Source organism: Dasypus novemcinctus, chromosome 27 (assembly GCF_030445035.2).
Source record: "Dasypus novemcinctus isolate mDasNov1 chromosome 27, mDasNov1.1.hap2, whole genome shotgun sequence".
In the NCBI taxonomy this organism is placed as follows: Eukaryota; Metazoa; Chordata; class Mammalia; order Cingulata; family Dasypodidae; genus Dasypus; species Dasypus novemcinctus.
Window position 1 is genome coordinate 26,270,148 of NC_080699.1, and position 15,065 is coordinate 26,285,212.

Below are 15,065 nucleotides of genomic sequence, written 5' to 3' on the forward strand. Positions count from 1 at the left end.
TAATTATTTTTGTCTTTCATTCTCACATGAACTGTGGCAAGAGTGACTCATCCATATACATACTATTCTAATCCTTGATTTTGCTACTTTCTTCCTTCCATTTGTCCTTTCCTCTCTGTACTTTCAGACTACTAGTCTTTTATTATTAGCCCGATTTTTTCTAGTTTTCTCTTCTTAGGATGGCTTTCTTATATTTGTCTTGCTTTGTTCCCTTGTTCTCATTTTATTGATGTCCTATCTTTTTTTGTTTGTTTTTAAAACTTATTTTTAATGTATACTTCTAGCTATAATACAAGTTCCCTTAAAAAACCCATTCTGAGATACACCGTTTTATGGTTTTTTTAAAATTGTTATTCTGGTAACATATAACAGCTTAAAATTTCCCCTTTTAACCACATTCAGATATACAGTAACATGCTGTTAATTGCATACTCCACCATCCATTAACAAAACTTTTCCATCACCAAGAAAGAAACTCTGTACCAGTTAAGCATTAACTCCCCATTCCCTACCCACCCTGGCCTCTGTACCCTGCCTTCTAGTTTGAAGCTCAAAAGAGTCACTTTTGTTTCTACTTGTGTGAATTGTAAACACATGTTCAGAAGTTCCAGGTGACAGGACAGGCCTGAATGAGCCGCTTTCCTAACTGATGCCAAGTTTGACGGGAGCTGCCAATTCGCGCTAAGAAAAGCCTCAGTATCAAGGTGGTGCCTCCAGACTGGTCTCCACGCCTGCCTCCCTCCCCAGGTGCGACTCCAGGGGACCTGCCCTTCAGGGGGGTGGTGCTGGCATTAGGCTCCCCTCTAGAACCAGATTCAACAAGGCTAGAATTGGGTCAGGGACCCCAGAGATAAAAGTTCAGGGAAGGTCCCCTCCCATTACCTGGAACCTGAGGATGAGAAAGAAGTTGCAAGTTCCTAACCTTGAACTCCCCATTCTCTCTCTCTCTTTTTTTTTTTTTTGGAAGGCACCAGTGATTGAACCCAGATCCTTATACATGGGAAGCAGGCGCTCAACCACTAGAGCTAAATCTGCTCCCCAATGAGAGTTGGTTCTTCCATTTGTGTTTTTAGGAGGTACTGGGGGCTGAACCGAGGACCTTGTACATGGGAAGCAGGTGCTCCATCACTTGAGCTACATATGGTCCCTCTCCTTTCTCTCTTGACCACAGCCAGGTCTGAGAGTCCAGGAAGGGGCAAGTCTGCAGAGAGCAGGCACAAGGTGGAACAGAGAGCAGGGACAAGGAGGCCAGGACTCCTCACTGTCCCTAGGACAAGATGGAGTCTGGGCTGTGCCAACCACCTTGGGAGCACAGGTAACCCCTTGTTTCAGTCTGCTCGGCTGCCAAAATGCAATGTGTCAGAAATGGGTTGGCTTTTACGATGAAGATTTATTGACTTGCAAGCTAACAATTCTGAGGCTATGAAAATGTCCAAATCAAGGCATCATTAGGCAACGCTTTCTCCCCAAAGACCAGCTGCTGGAGATCCTGGACTTTTGTCACCTGACACATCACACAGCGGGTCTCTCCCTTCTCTTCCGGATTTCATTGCTTCAGCTTCTGGCTTCCTCTGACTTTCTCTCTCCTATGTTCATCCTGTTTATAAAGGACTCAAGTAAGAGGATTAAGATCCACCCTGGGTCATACCCTATTGAAGTAACCTAATCAAAAGACCCTTAACTGAAGTAACCTAATCTAAAGGTCCCACCTACAATAGGTTTAGACCCACAGGAATGGATTAGATTTAAGAACATAATTTTCTGGGGTCCATCAGTGCCTCAAACTACCACACCCCTCTTTGTGTGCCCACAGCAGACTAAGGGCCAGCAGTCCCCACCACGCAGGGTCTGTGGGGAGAGTGTTCTGGGTTTTGCCACTGCCAGGGGCTGTGGTGTCTGTGGCTGCAGTCTGGGACCTGTGGTCAGCCTGCGGCCCTTACCTGAGCTGCCAGCTATGCCCTTGGCTGTGGAAGGCTGCTGCCTGGGGCCCTGCCACCCTCCCCTCCTTGCTTCATCCCACCTATTTGCACCCCAAGTGTGAACACCCGTCTTCTTGGTATTCATGTCCCAACTTGAACATGATATATACATTCTTTGGCCAGTCAGCTCTTTCCCATTGTTAGGCTCAAGGCTCCCCCCACATTTTGTACAGCGGAAAGAGTGTATACTTTCAAAACCAAAGTGTATCTGGATTTGAACCCCAGGTTTGCCAGATACCGTTTGACCCCATGGAGGGCTACAGAGCTGGGCTGGGCCCCTGAGAGCATTCCTCAGTGAGGAAAGGGGGTTGGGCCTTTGACACCCACATCGACTCTGTCAATGGATGCAAGCTGCCCCATCCCCACCCCAGGAGGGGCATAATCCTGAGCAATGCGGCTCCTTTTCCGACCACAGCTTCTCATCTCTCCCCCCTGCCCCACACCTAATACCAGTTTCCAAGAAGTGAGTTAAATTTACTAAGGTAAAGAGCCAAAATGAGGATCAGATGGCTGGGTTTCCTGTTTGGGCCCCAACTTTTATTTAGATGTGTGGCTTCAGATAATTCCCTTCATTTCTTTTACCCTCTGTTTTCTAATTCTTCAATCAAAGCTAATAACTTCTCTGCCTTTCTCACGGAGCTGTGACTCCTTGAGCCCCTGACACTGTACTTGGAGGAGACTGGACTGAGGCCTGGCTTTCCCAAGACATTTCAGAAAGGCAGTGGGTGGTGGGGTGCTGGGACAGGAGGCGGCAGGTCTGATGCCCGGGGGGCTGCCTTGGAGAGCGTTGCTGGTGGGTGAAGCACCTCCTGGCGGTGAAGAAGGCGGCCCTCGCGCCCCTGACCCTCGGGGCATCCGAGCAGCGGCATTTGTCAGTCATCAGCCACTGAGAGGTGCTCCGGAGGTGCCCTTAAATCAGCAGGCCTGCTTCTCCCCACGCCTTCATCAGCCTGGCGCTCTGCAGCTGTAAATCACGTCTCCTTCCCCAAGCGCGGCTTTGGCCATCATTTCTGGGGGTTTCATTGCTTTTCCTTTCAATAGATTGCACTGGACTCCATCTGGGACCATTCCAGCACATATATTCCCTGATTTTTCTCTCTTCACTCCTTTTACTCTATGCCTTTTGGGTGGGGAGGAGTGATGGGGCGCCTCGAAGGAAATGGAATTTCCAGTACCGGTGCCCTCCCTCTGTGGCTGGGGCCCCCAAATAGGGCTGTGCAGGAGAATTCCCCGGGCGAGCTTGTCAAGCGTGCAGGTGGCCGGGGGCCACCCCAGGATCCTGTTTGCACTAAGGGCCCCAGGCCAGCGCTGTGCATGAGGGCAGGGGACACCCCTGAGGGTCCCCGGTGACTCGGAAGTCTGTGCCCTGGCATCTCAGAGCCTGCCGAAGCCTGCAAGTCTGTGGTCAGAGAGGAAGGGAAGTCTGAGTCCTGGCCAGATCACCCTAGGGCAGAAGTCCTCAGGGGCCACCCGGAACAGCAGCACCTGCCGCACTGGGAGCTCGGTGAAAATACAAGTTCTCAGGCCCACCCCAGAAACCCTGAAAGAGAACTCTGGCCACGAGGCCCAGCAGGCTATAACTTAACAAGCCCCGGCCAGGGGGTTCTGATGAAGCTTGGGGTCAGTTCTACAAACAGGTCTTTTCTCCTTCATCCACTCCATCTCCAGAGCCCACCTCGGCAGAGGGTGGTCCCCAGCTCCTCCACCACCATCACCACTGGGGACAGGGAGCAGGGGTGGCCGTGGCCCCCCCATCAGAGAGTCTGAGGTTCCTGCCACAGGTGTGGGGAAAGTTCTAGAATGCAGTCCTTGTATGTTTCCGCAGGGACCTACAGAGCTGGGCTGCTCCATAGACCTCCAGGTAAAACGTCCTCTGCCTGTGGCACCATCATACCCAATGCCAGCCCCCTCCCCCCTTCATTTCCAAGAAAAGAACCTGAGGCCCAGGAAAGTTAGGCCACTTGCCCAAGGTCTCACAGCAAATTAGCAGCTGAAGGGCACTGACCTGAAAGAAAAGCCCAGCATCTGCGTTTGCAGGGATGTGTCGATTCATTTATTCACTGGACAAGTACGGGACACCCTCCTAGGATTTTCACACCAAGCCTGTGTGGTTGGGGTCACGGTTCCCATTTTGCTGATGAAGGAAAACTGAGGCCTCAAAAGGTGGAAAAACTCACCCAGAGACCCACAGGCTGGAAGTAAATCACAGCGTCAGGATTGGAATCCATGTCCCCAAAGTTCCCCCGGGACACAAGCCAGCTCTGCCCCCCAGTGTCAGCTCCAGTCCGAGAGAAAGTGGGGAAAGCTCAGAGGAGAATCAGCTACTGCTGCCAGCGGCTTTGGGGGTGCTCCACTAGGCTTTAGGGGCTGGCTCAGGGCCCCCGTCCCCCTCCTTCGGCTTTCCATTCCCTGTCCACCCCGTCCCCAGTTCAGCGCGACCCTGGCAGGGCCCCACCATTCGTTCCAGACACCACATCTCCCCTATTTACGGGTTTTTCTCCTTTGCTCCTGCAGTTCTCGCTGGATGAATGTCCCCTTTCCCTGGATTTACAGCATCCTCTGCCGTGGGGTTGATGTCACTTTAATGAGAGTTACAGCTGCCTTCCCCATTCCAATTTATGGCCTGGCCAGTAGGAGCCCAGCGCAGAAGGGTGGCTCTGCTCCCTGGGTTTGGGGTGGAGATCAGTGGACCAGAGTCTCCTCCTGGGCCCCTGGAGTCAGGTCCCCCGCCCCAAGCAGGGCTGCCCCAGCTCCTTGGATCTCCCAAGCAACAGGCGACTTTAAGAACCAGGACAAGGCGGAGGTGCACCTTCCGCGATTAGGCAGACTTCACCTGCCTCCACTCCAACGGTTTGGGAAAAGAGCTCTCAGCTGCCTTCACCGACCCCTTCTCCCCGCACCCGCCCCTGTGAGAACCAAAGTTCTGAACCAGAGGGCAGAGGAAGTGGGGCCTTCCCAGACAGCCTGCTGTGCCCTAGTTAGATCCAGATGTGGAAGGCTGGAGGGGGGTTGGGGAGAGCGCGCCGGAGGCGGGGCCACGGGGGAGGAGGGGGACTCGGCAAGCACAGCTCCTCGCTGGAGGCCCAGAGCTGCCTGGGAATCATGTCTGGATTTCAAGGCCCTCTGATTGGGGTCTCAAAGTGTCACCCCAAATGGGCCTCTAATACGTCTTATTAATAAAATAGGAAGTGCTACTGCCAATGGCTCCAGCGCACGAGGGAAAACTGCCCCCACCTGCGGAGCACTTCTTCTATGTCACTTTCTATGCAGCGGAGGCCTGCGACTAAGTGGGCTCTTCCCTCTCCCAGCACCTCTACTGCAACCTCCCCCGTGGACGCCAGTGCACTGGCCGAGAGAGCCCGGTGCTGGGTGGGAGCCCAGGGCTTGGACTACAGCTCGTTACTTAATTGCCCCAACAGGGCTATGCGCTAGGAGTCATTACACCTGATGAGGAGCAGAGGCTCAAAGTCCTCTTTTTTTTTAATTAACAGTCCACACAATCCTTTTTTTTATTCCCTTCCCCCTTGTTGTTTGCACTCGCTGTCTGCTCTCTCTGTCCATTCACTGTGTGTTCTTTCCATGTCTGCTTGTCCTCTCTCTTCTCACCCTTCTCTTTAAGAGGCACTGGGAACCGATCTCAGGACCCCCGGTGCGGGAGAGAGACACTCAATCCCTTGAGCCTCCCGAGCTCCCTGATCTACTGTGTCTTTCACTATCTCTTCTCTGCGTCTCACCTTGTTGCATCATCTTTCTGCACCAGCTCTCCGTGGTACAGGACACCAGCTCTCCCTGGCGCAGGCCAGCTTGCCCTCACCAGAAGGCCTCAGGAATCAAAACCAGGGCCTCCCTTATGGTAGATGGGAGCCCAATCGCTTGAGCCACAGCCGCTTCCCTCAAAGTCACTCCAGGGAAGCAGAATTTGGCTCAACTGATAGAGTGTCCATCTACCAAATGGGAGGTCCAGGGCCTTCTGACCTGTGTGATGTGCTGGCCCTTGCTCAGTGCTGATAAACGCAAGGAGTGCCGTGCCACGCAGGGGTGTCCCCTGCATAGGGGAGCCCCATGTGCAAGGAGTGCTCCCTGCAAGGAGAGCCACACTGCATGAAAAAAAAAAGTGCAGCCTGCCCAGGAGTGGTGCCACACACATAGAGAGCTGACACAGCAAGATGATACAATGAAAAGAGACACAGATTCCTGGTGCCACTGACAAGAACGCAAGCAGACACAGAAGAACACACAGCGGATGGACACAGAGAGCAGACAACGGGGTGGGGAGGAAGAGGAGAGAAATAAGTAAAAAATAAATCTTAAAAAAAAAAAAAAAGGACTCCAAAGTTTAAGTCACTCATCCAAGGCCATACCGCTAGAAAGTGGCAAAGCCACAGCTCAGACTCGGGGCTCAGACTTGGGGCTGCCTGGTGCCACAGCCCTGGTTATGCTACACATTTTTTGGGAGGTAATGGCCTTTACCCATCCTTAAGAAAGCCCAAAGTTTGGGGGACAGTGACAGATACTATCAAACAACAGAGGCCCACCTGTTCCCAGGAAAGTGAAGTCTGCTGAAAGCTGCCCCCAAGTCATGCTGGTGGCAGGCCTGGGGCAAGACCCCGCATTTACAAGGCCACAGCCAGCTTCACCCCATTTTCACCCTAGGCCCTCCCCATTGGTAGAGAGGAAAGCCAGCACTTGCCAGGAGGGCACAGGGTGTTTGTTTTCCAAAGGCCATGGACCCTGGACAGGGGAAGGGCAGGCCCGGCTCTGCCCCACCTCCCAATTGCTTCATCCACTCCAGCAACAGGAAGTCCATGATCAGGTCCAAAGGCAAAGCTGGGAGAGGGAGCCAAGGGCTGCAGCTGCAGAGCCTTCTTCCTCTGCCAGCACCTGCGGGAACTGAACGTGGAGGCAAACACCTTGCCCAGGGCAAGAGGCCGCCGTGGGGCCCCAGGGCTGGGCGAACACTGGAGGCTCTGGAGAGCAGGGTGCAGAGCTCAGGCCGTTAGGTCAGATGGCAGGCACGGCCCTAGTTCTGCCATTCTAGTCATGTCACCTTGGACTGAACTCAGTGCCTGCTGTGTAGTAAGTGCTCAAGAAATGGGACCTACTATTGTCCTAGATTCCACTTCTCGTGCCACTGCCAATTCCAGGCCTCAGGCTGCTTAGGCTTATTATGGGTAGAAAGATCCTTTTGGATGAAACCATTCAGCTGCCCCAGGTCTTCTCCAAACCTCTGGTTCTAGGGACCTGAGGGCCCATGAAAGTATTAATTACCAGGCAGGTCCAGACGGAGAGGGAGCCTCGTTAACGTTAATTGGTACCATCGGGTCCTTGCCTGGCCAGGAGGGAGCAGTGCAGGCTGGGAGAGCATCTCTGCATGTGCGGTTCACAGTCTGCCCGAGACCTGCGTCCGGAAGTGCTGCACTGCGGTGGAGTGGATGGGCGGGCAGCTCCTGCCCTCCTCCTGCAGGGCCCGGCCCTGTGAGCAGGAAAGGAGGGAGCCAGGGCAGACGGAGGGCTGGGGCTTCCTTCTCCAATGGAAGGGCCAGGGCCATGTTCTTAGTCCAACGCTCTTTGAGTGACCCCACGAGACGGGCACCTTGCGGCAGACCACACTCCCAGGGCCGTACCTGGAAGGAGATGCCAGGCTCTGGCAGTGGCTCTCGAGCTAACCTCATGAGGCTAGGGTGCCTGTTTAAAATGCATCCTCCTCAGCGGGGCGGCCCGGCCCCAGTACTTTTTAGCAAGCACCCAGGGGATTCTAATGAGTGTGGTCTGCAGAACTATACCCTGAAGAGGAATGGTCTGATGTTTGTGCGTCCGGGATGACTTAGAGCTAGGCCAGGCACAGTTGGTATACAATGAATGCTGACTGACGGAATGAATTAATGAATGAGTAGATCAATCAATGGTTCCGTAGGGTCTAAGCCAAGACCTGCCTTCCTCCAGGAGTTCCCTCCTCAGGGAAAAGGGGGGCCCTTCATCCCTGGATCACTTTCTTTGTGGTTGGGACCAGATCTTTCTGACTGAAGTTGCAAGAGAAGCTAAGATCTGAGGGACCTTCTAGCCTAGGCAAAAGAAACCCTCCAGAAGCCCTGGTCCACCTCAAATCTCTTCAGAGGAGCCAGGGGTCCTTGAGGAGTCTCTTTCCAGAAAATACAAACACAAAGCCTTGCCTATAATTTCTGGAGCTCTGGGCCCTGAAGCTACCTAGGATCCCCGCTGGGGGTGTCCTTGGATCTGTGAGTCCTTGTGGCCCAGGCCTCTCCATAACACCTGGGGGCTGGACAAAGGTGAGGGGAAGACGGGAAGGTAGAAGGAAAGGGCTATCTGGGGGCAGGAAACGTGGAGGTTTGGCTCTGGGGCTTCCTGCCCCTTCTCTGGGAGAGCTGAGAGGTTGCTAGGGCAGCAAGATGGAGCTGGAGGTCCGAGGGGCATGGGGCAGGAGGCAGCTGAGGGGGCCCAAGGGTTGGAGAAAGGGAGACTGCCGCTTGCTCGGGGCCTGGAGCCAGGAAAGGCAGCGAAGGAAGGCAAGGAAAACAGGTCTTACACACTCCACCTCGTGCCCCGCTCTGCTACTATCACCCTCACATTCAGCCCTCACAGTGGCCCAGTGGAGCAGGTACTAGCACCCCCTTTTCCATTTGCGGGACCAGAGACTCACTGGGGGGCTCAGGAGCGTCATCAGCTCAACTTTACACGGCCAGTAAATGGCAGAGTCACAATTCAAAACCAGGCCTGACCAGTACCCAAGCTTGGACCCTGTCCTATTCTATTCACAGGGAAGCAGACCCAGTCCCCCAAGAGGCAGCCCCTTTCACAAGTTCTGTTACATGCAGGGAACAAAAGTGAGTGAGCAGGGAAGCGGCTGTGGCTCAGTTGATTGGGCTCCTGTCCACCACATGGGAGGCCCTGGGGCCTCCTTGTGAAGGCAGGCTTGCCTGCACGCTGCAGAGTGCCGACTCAGTAAGGCAATGCAACAAAAAAGGGAGATGGGTAAAAACACAGACGAGCACACAGCGAATGGACAGAGAGAGCAGACAGCAAGCAAGCTGCAAGGGGGAGGGGAAATTAAATAAATAAATACAGACGAGGAAGAACGCACAGCAAATGGACACAGAGAGCAGACAGTACACACAAAAAAGCCACGGGGCCCGGGGGGGGGCGTAAAAAAAAAAGTGAGTGAGCAGTGAGACCCAGACTCCTTCCCCTCTGCCTGCCTCCCTGGTGGCCTTGGCAAGGACCACCCCAAGGCCTTGGCTTTGAAAGCTGTGCTGATTTCCTCTGACTCATTCAAAGACATCTGGGCAAACTCAAGCACAGAAAGAGGGACTTAAAGTTCCCCAACCCTTATTTATTTGTCAACCAGGGAGAGATTGCATCAAGGGATTTATGTACTTTAAAAACCTTTGGAGTAAGAATAAATTTAAAAACTGAAACAAAACAAACAAAGAAAAGACCTTTGGAGGCCTGGGGAGCCAAGGTATTGGGAAACCAGCAAGTTCAGGTCGTTTAGGAAGCTGTGACAGCACAGAGGCCAATGATCCCAGGAGAACGTCCAGAAGTCCCTGCAAACCTCACATGTGCTGTCTGCCAAAGCCTTGGGGCCTGCCTGCTGATGTGGGAGCCAAAAGTAAAAAGAAAAAAATTGGAGAACTAATCCCTGTGTAGCTGAGACAGATATTGGGACATTTAGGAGGGACAGCAGGCAAAGCAGGAAACTCAAGGCCTTGGAGGTAGATTTGGCTTTAAGGCTGGCTCCGCCGCTTTCTGGAGGGATCTTGGGCAAGTAAGTTCACCTCTCTGAGCCTCAAGTGCTTCACCTACTAAATGACTAGTACCTGCCTCACAGAGATATTAAGGGAATTGAATAAGAAAATTAATCCAGAGTTCCTGGGTTCACAGTAAGCAATGGATAAAGAGTAGCACATCTTCCCACAACTTCATTTTTAATAAGTGGGGGTCTTTGGAAGAGTAATTTGAACATCCAAATAGGAGACATAAAATAAAATGAGAGATATTTTTTCAAAAGCTGGGGATTGGTTGAATCATCTTCTTTTCTCATATGTAAAGTGGAAACCATAACAGTACTTACCTCAAAGGGTTTTGGGGATTTCATGAGAACCCATGACATTCAAAGCAGAATGTTAGCATATATAGATGATTGCTGTTATTGATCGTACTCGTCTCAATTGCACAGGGACACTACATGCAGGTAAGCAAAACAGCTCACATGGGGGGAAAGGTGGAAAGCTGAAATCCAAGCTGAGCAGAATGGCTTTGTACATTAGAAAGAACTTTCTAGTTGAAAGCTGGCTGAGATCCTGTACTTGGAGTTCAGCGATTGCTTCTCCTCTGGATGCAACAGGCATGAAAGGAGAGATGGGATTCTTTCTCAGGGGCCACTGGAGATGGGCCTAGCTGGCGACGTGCATTAAAGCTTGTGTCTGTGGGGTTCCACTTTTGCAAAAAGCATCAGAATCCTATCCCTAGATTCCTTTTCCATTTTTTTTACAAGACTATATAGGAGGGAAATAATAGCAGAATGATTAGCACGAGCTCTCAATGGTTTACCCCATAGAGTGCTCTGTAACTATTAAAAGTGGCAGGTGGACTTTGGCAATACGTGGAAATACATGCCAAAGTGTAGGTCGTGCATGAACTAATGTTAACTGAAAAAAACAGACCAGGAAACACAGAGCATGACTTGATAACTTCATCAAAGCCACAAAGCTGAAAGGATACTTTGAAATAAATATCGATCAGGTTTCATTTTCTTGCAAGTAGCCTAAGGCCAACATACGTATTTAAAATAATTTTTAAAAGTTGTGACAACAATGATGGTTCTGAGCTCTCTGGTTTGGGAGAGGGTGTGTTCTCTTGTCTGTTAGATAAGGAGGAGCTGTGACTCCCGGTTCAGGCCAGCTGAACCCTTCTTAGACACTCTTGCTCAAGCACAGATGATACCATCAGCCAGATGGGGGTCAGAGATGTAGCCCCAGCAGCAGGCCCACAGCCACTATGACAGGAAAAGGGAAACAGGCTGGTGGCTCTGGTCAGAAATGGCCCCTGTCCAGCCACAACTTGCACGTACTCAGCTCCTTGATGAAAAGGCAGGACGTCTCACCCCAAGCCATGACACGTCCACTCATTTTGCAAGAGCAGTAAAAAAAAACTGGGCTTAAAATCCAACTGCTGTTTTTTTCTATTACTACGTTTCCTAAAGGATTTGCCTAGAGGAAAGGATACTTACCCACTAAACATGCCACAAGCACCAGAGTGCCCTCCCCCTGCAGATCCCCTCCCCTTGCTCCAAGCACATTGAACAGGGACTCTGCTGGAGCCGAGCTTGGGCCCAGGGCAGGGTCTGCAGAGCAGCGAGCAAAGCCCCGTCCCTCTAACGTCTCTGGGTGCCGTCCCTGGCGATAGGCTTGCCAGGATACGGTCGTAGGACACTGCCTACCTTTGTGGCTTCCCAGGGGTAGGGAGAAAACGGGCTGGGGGCTTCGGTGAGGAGGAGGCAGCCCAGCCTTCAGGGAGGGTCCTGTTCTCGGTGGGTCACATGGCCAATAAGACCCTTGAGGGCAGGGAGTGTGTGGCAGATTCTCAGCCCCACAGCACTTAGGTACCTGGGGCTCCAGAAAACCTCATCCCTGAGCACCTGCCGTGTACAAGGCACATGCTGGGTTTGAGGTGGATACATCCAGTCTCCAGAGACTCCTAACCCAGTGAGGGACGCCAGACCTGGCTTCAGGGAGCCAGGCTTGCAATCAGAGCGGTGCCAGTAGTATCGGGTCTCGGTTCTTCTGTCCCTTCCAGTTCAAACAGAGAAGGCATGAAAGCATAATAAACGGCAGTGGCTTAAAAGAACCAAAAAAGCATTCCAAGGGCTTCTTCCCCGGGATCCCCAGTCTCCATACATGGCACCACCCAACTGCCCAGGTCAGAGCCAGGATGCCGTCTTTCCCTCCTCCCCTTGCTCATCCCCCAGCCCCAACAGACATCAAATCCTTCTTCCAAAATGCAGCTGAGATCCAGCACCTCTCGCCATCCCCACTGCCACCGTCATCTCTGTCTACATCTGGACCACCGCAATGCACTCCCAAAATGATCTTTTAAAATACAGTTCTGACCTTGTCCCCTTCCATAACAGACTTTGATTGCTCTTAGGAAACAAGAAAGCAGAGCAAAACAACAGAATCCTAACATTGCCCCCAAAGCCTGCATTTTTTGGCCCCTGCCAAACTCTCCTGCATTATTCCAAGCCCCTCTCCTCCCTCATCATGCCTCAGCTATATGAAGTTGTTCTCTTTGCCCGAAACATAATACCTCTTTGCCCATCGATTCTTTTTTAAAGATTTATTGATTTATTTATCCCCATCCCTACCCCGTTGTCTCCTCTCTGTGTGCATTTGCTGGGTGTTCTTCTGTGCCTGCTTGTCTTCTCTTTAGGCAGTACCGGAAACTGATCCTGGGACCTTCCCGAGTGGGAGAGAGGTGCTCCATCTCTTTCACTCAGTCCCCTGGTCTGCTGCGTCTCTTATTGTCTCTCCTCTGTGTTTCTTTTTGTTGCATCATCTTGCTGTGCCAGCTCTCTGCTCGGGCCAGCACTCCTGTGCAGGCCACTACTCCTGCGTGGGCTAGCACTCCACTCAGGTCAGCTTGCTGCATCGGCCAGCTCTCCACTCAGGCCAGCTCACTGTATGGGCCAGCACTCCACATGGGCCAGATCTGCACTCAGGCCAGCTCACCATGCAGGCCAGCTTGCCTTTACTTGAAGCCCCCAGGAATCGAACTCTGGACCTCCTGTATGGTAGACAGGAGCCCAGTCACTTGAGCCACATCCACTTCTGCCCATCAATTCTAATCCAACTTTCAGGTCAGCCTAAACATTGGTACCCGGGAAAAACCTCCACAACTCCTGGTCTAGGCTAGAGTCTTCACTCATTCTCCACAATGCCAGTTGGGACAACTATAATTTAAATATATGTTTTTGCAATTATTTTTATATTACTATTAAAGCCTGCCCCCCTTGCAGCTGTAGGTTCCATCTCAGAGTAAGAACTAACTGCATCTGTCTTGTCTACTGCTGTACCCATAGCATCTAGCACATGTGTGACTCTGTGTGCTAGATGAATGAATGAATGAGTGAATGTCCTGGGGTTGGGGACAGGAAAGCCTCATGGAGTAGCTAGCACAAAGGAGCAGATAGTTGTGTTTAAGCTCTTCAAGGGTCACAGGTCAAACATTAATGAGCTGAGACATGCCTTCCCTTGCAATGCAGGTCATTCCGGCTTCCTTCTCTTTCCGGAAGTTACTGATTCGGCCCACCTCCATCTAAACTTTTCTGCCTGGGGAGAATGGCTGCCCATCCAACTGTCCCTGTCTCTCCTTCCCTTTGCAGATACTCTCTATCCTGCGGGCTTTCTCTGCAGGCCACGTTTCCACCACACCCTTGGATTTATATAACTGTGTAATTGTGTGAGGCCATAAAACTAACTTGCACTTATGTTCAGGCAGTGAAGTGTCTGAAGCTTTTGCAGTCGGCCTCAGAGAGGCGGAGGAGGGTACCCTACCCTCCCTTCTCCTTCAGACTCAAAGCACCAGTCGCCATCCCCATCTGGAAGCCCCCCATTAACCTAACCCAGACCAAATAGCCAGGCACAGTAGGGAACTGAAAGAAAAATGGCGCCACTCTGGCAAAGACAAACACCCTATCATATTCTCACCCATTTCCAGCTAGAGGTCATTGGTTAAATTTCCCTTTCAGCCTGCTACAGGATGGTGTCAACACCTATTTTCTCGGCCACAGATTTCTCTTCCTGCCAGGTAGTGGCACACTAAGACTGAAAAGCAAAGGTGAGATGCCTCTGGAGGTTTCACTGCCCATTTCCAAGTTTCAAAAGTCTAGAGCAGCATAAAATTGGAAGACCTACAGAGGATAAAGGGGGAAAAAATGTTTCCAAATGAATATGTGTGGGGAGTGGGACTGGGGTAAGGGGCATGTGTAGGTCAAATGAGGATTTAATATTTGATACAATGAGAGAGAATAAGAAGCATTAAAGAACAATAGCAACCATTTCTTGGGCCTACATATATGCCAAACACATGTGAAGTGTTCTGTACAGAAGATTCCACTGAATTCTCAGCACAGCCCAGTAGGGTATGCATTTATGTGCCCCTTTTACAGGGTCATGGAATCACGCAGCTCTAAGATTGCAAGCCAGATGCCCTCCCTCTAAACCAACACGGAAGACTGCTTTCTTAGGGCTAGAGACCAGAGAGGGGACAGGACTTTGGGTTATGGTGTGGTAGAGGGCTTGATGGGACAGAAAGGACTTTCTGGCAAAGAGGGCTGTTTGTTTGCAGTCAGTCTTCTTCTGTAGGCCTTTCCATTTAAGATGAACGGATAGACAGGTGGAGGCTTCTGTGCCTGGGTGCTTTAAGGGTCGCAGTCCCTGTTCCCACCATGGGGCTGGCCTATTTGAACTAACAGAAAGCCTCACTGGGGATCCAAGAGTGTCACACGTGACGCTGCTAGATAACTGAAGATAGACAGCACTGGTGGATGGGGCTGGAAGGAAGCAAGGGCAAGGGGCAGGCAGAAGCCACTGCGGTCAACAGCGAGGGCTTGTGGTCAGGTGGCCTCACCAGTCGCTGACCTTGGGTGCATTGCTTCACCTCTCCAAGCCTCAGTTTCCTAGTCAGTTTCTTAGTCAGGATAAGAACAGAACCCACTTTGGAGGGTTGCCATGAAGATTATATAAAATGATAGATGTAAAGTATTTGGCAAAGAACGTGGGCACAATGAGAATACAATGAATGGTAGCTGCTAGAATGTTAATTATTGTTGTCAAGAGTCCAGAGCCCAACGAGAGCTGAGAAGGGTGGCAGAGGTGGGTAGCTGAGAAAGTCATTCTGGGCACCTCCAGGTTTGTCCCGGTTCTTGAAGAGTCTGGTCAGGTTAAACCCAAAAGAAGGAATGGGGACAGGGACAGGGTTCACGGAACGGAGTGAGATTTCTGAGTCTCCATCTGTGTTCAAAGAAAAATCCAGTTTGATCTGCAGTTGAAGTCAAGAAGGAAGTTGATT

At 51.5% G+C, this 15,065-nt stretch overlaps 1 long non-coding RNA gene across 1 annotated transcript; it reads right to left on the reverse strand.

Moving 5' to 3' along the window:
* Nucleotides 1-1,370: 1,370 nt before the first annotated feature.
* On the reverse strand, nt 1,371-6,581 carry LOC131276325 (uncharacterized). Its single transcript, XR_009183821.2, has 3 exons — nt 6,515-6,581; nt 3,985-4,113; nt 1,371-1,597 (listed from the first exon to the last, which is right to left on the reverse strand). It is a non-coding gene; the product is annotated as an uncharacterized lncRNA (long non-coding RNA).
* Nucleotides 6,582-15,065: the final 8,484 nt, after the last annotated feature.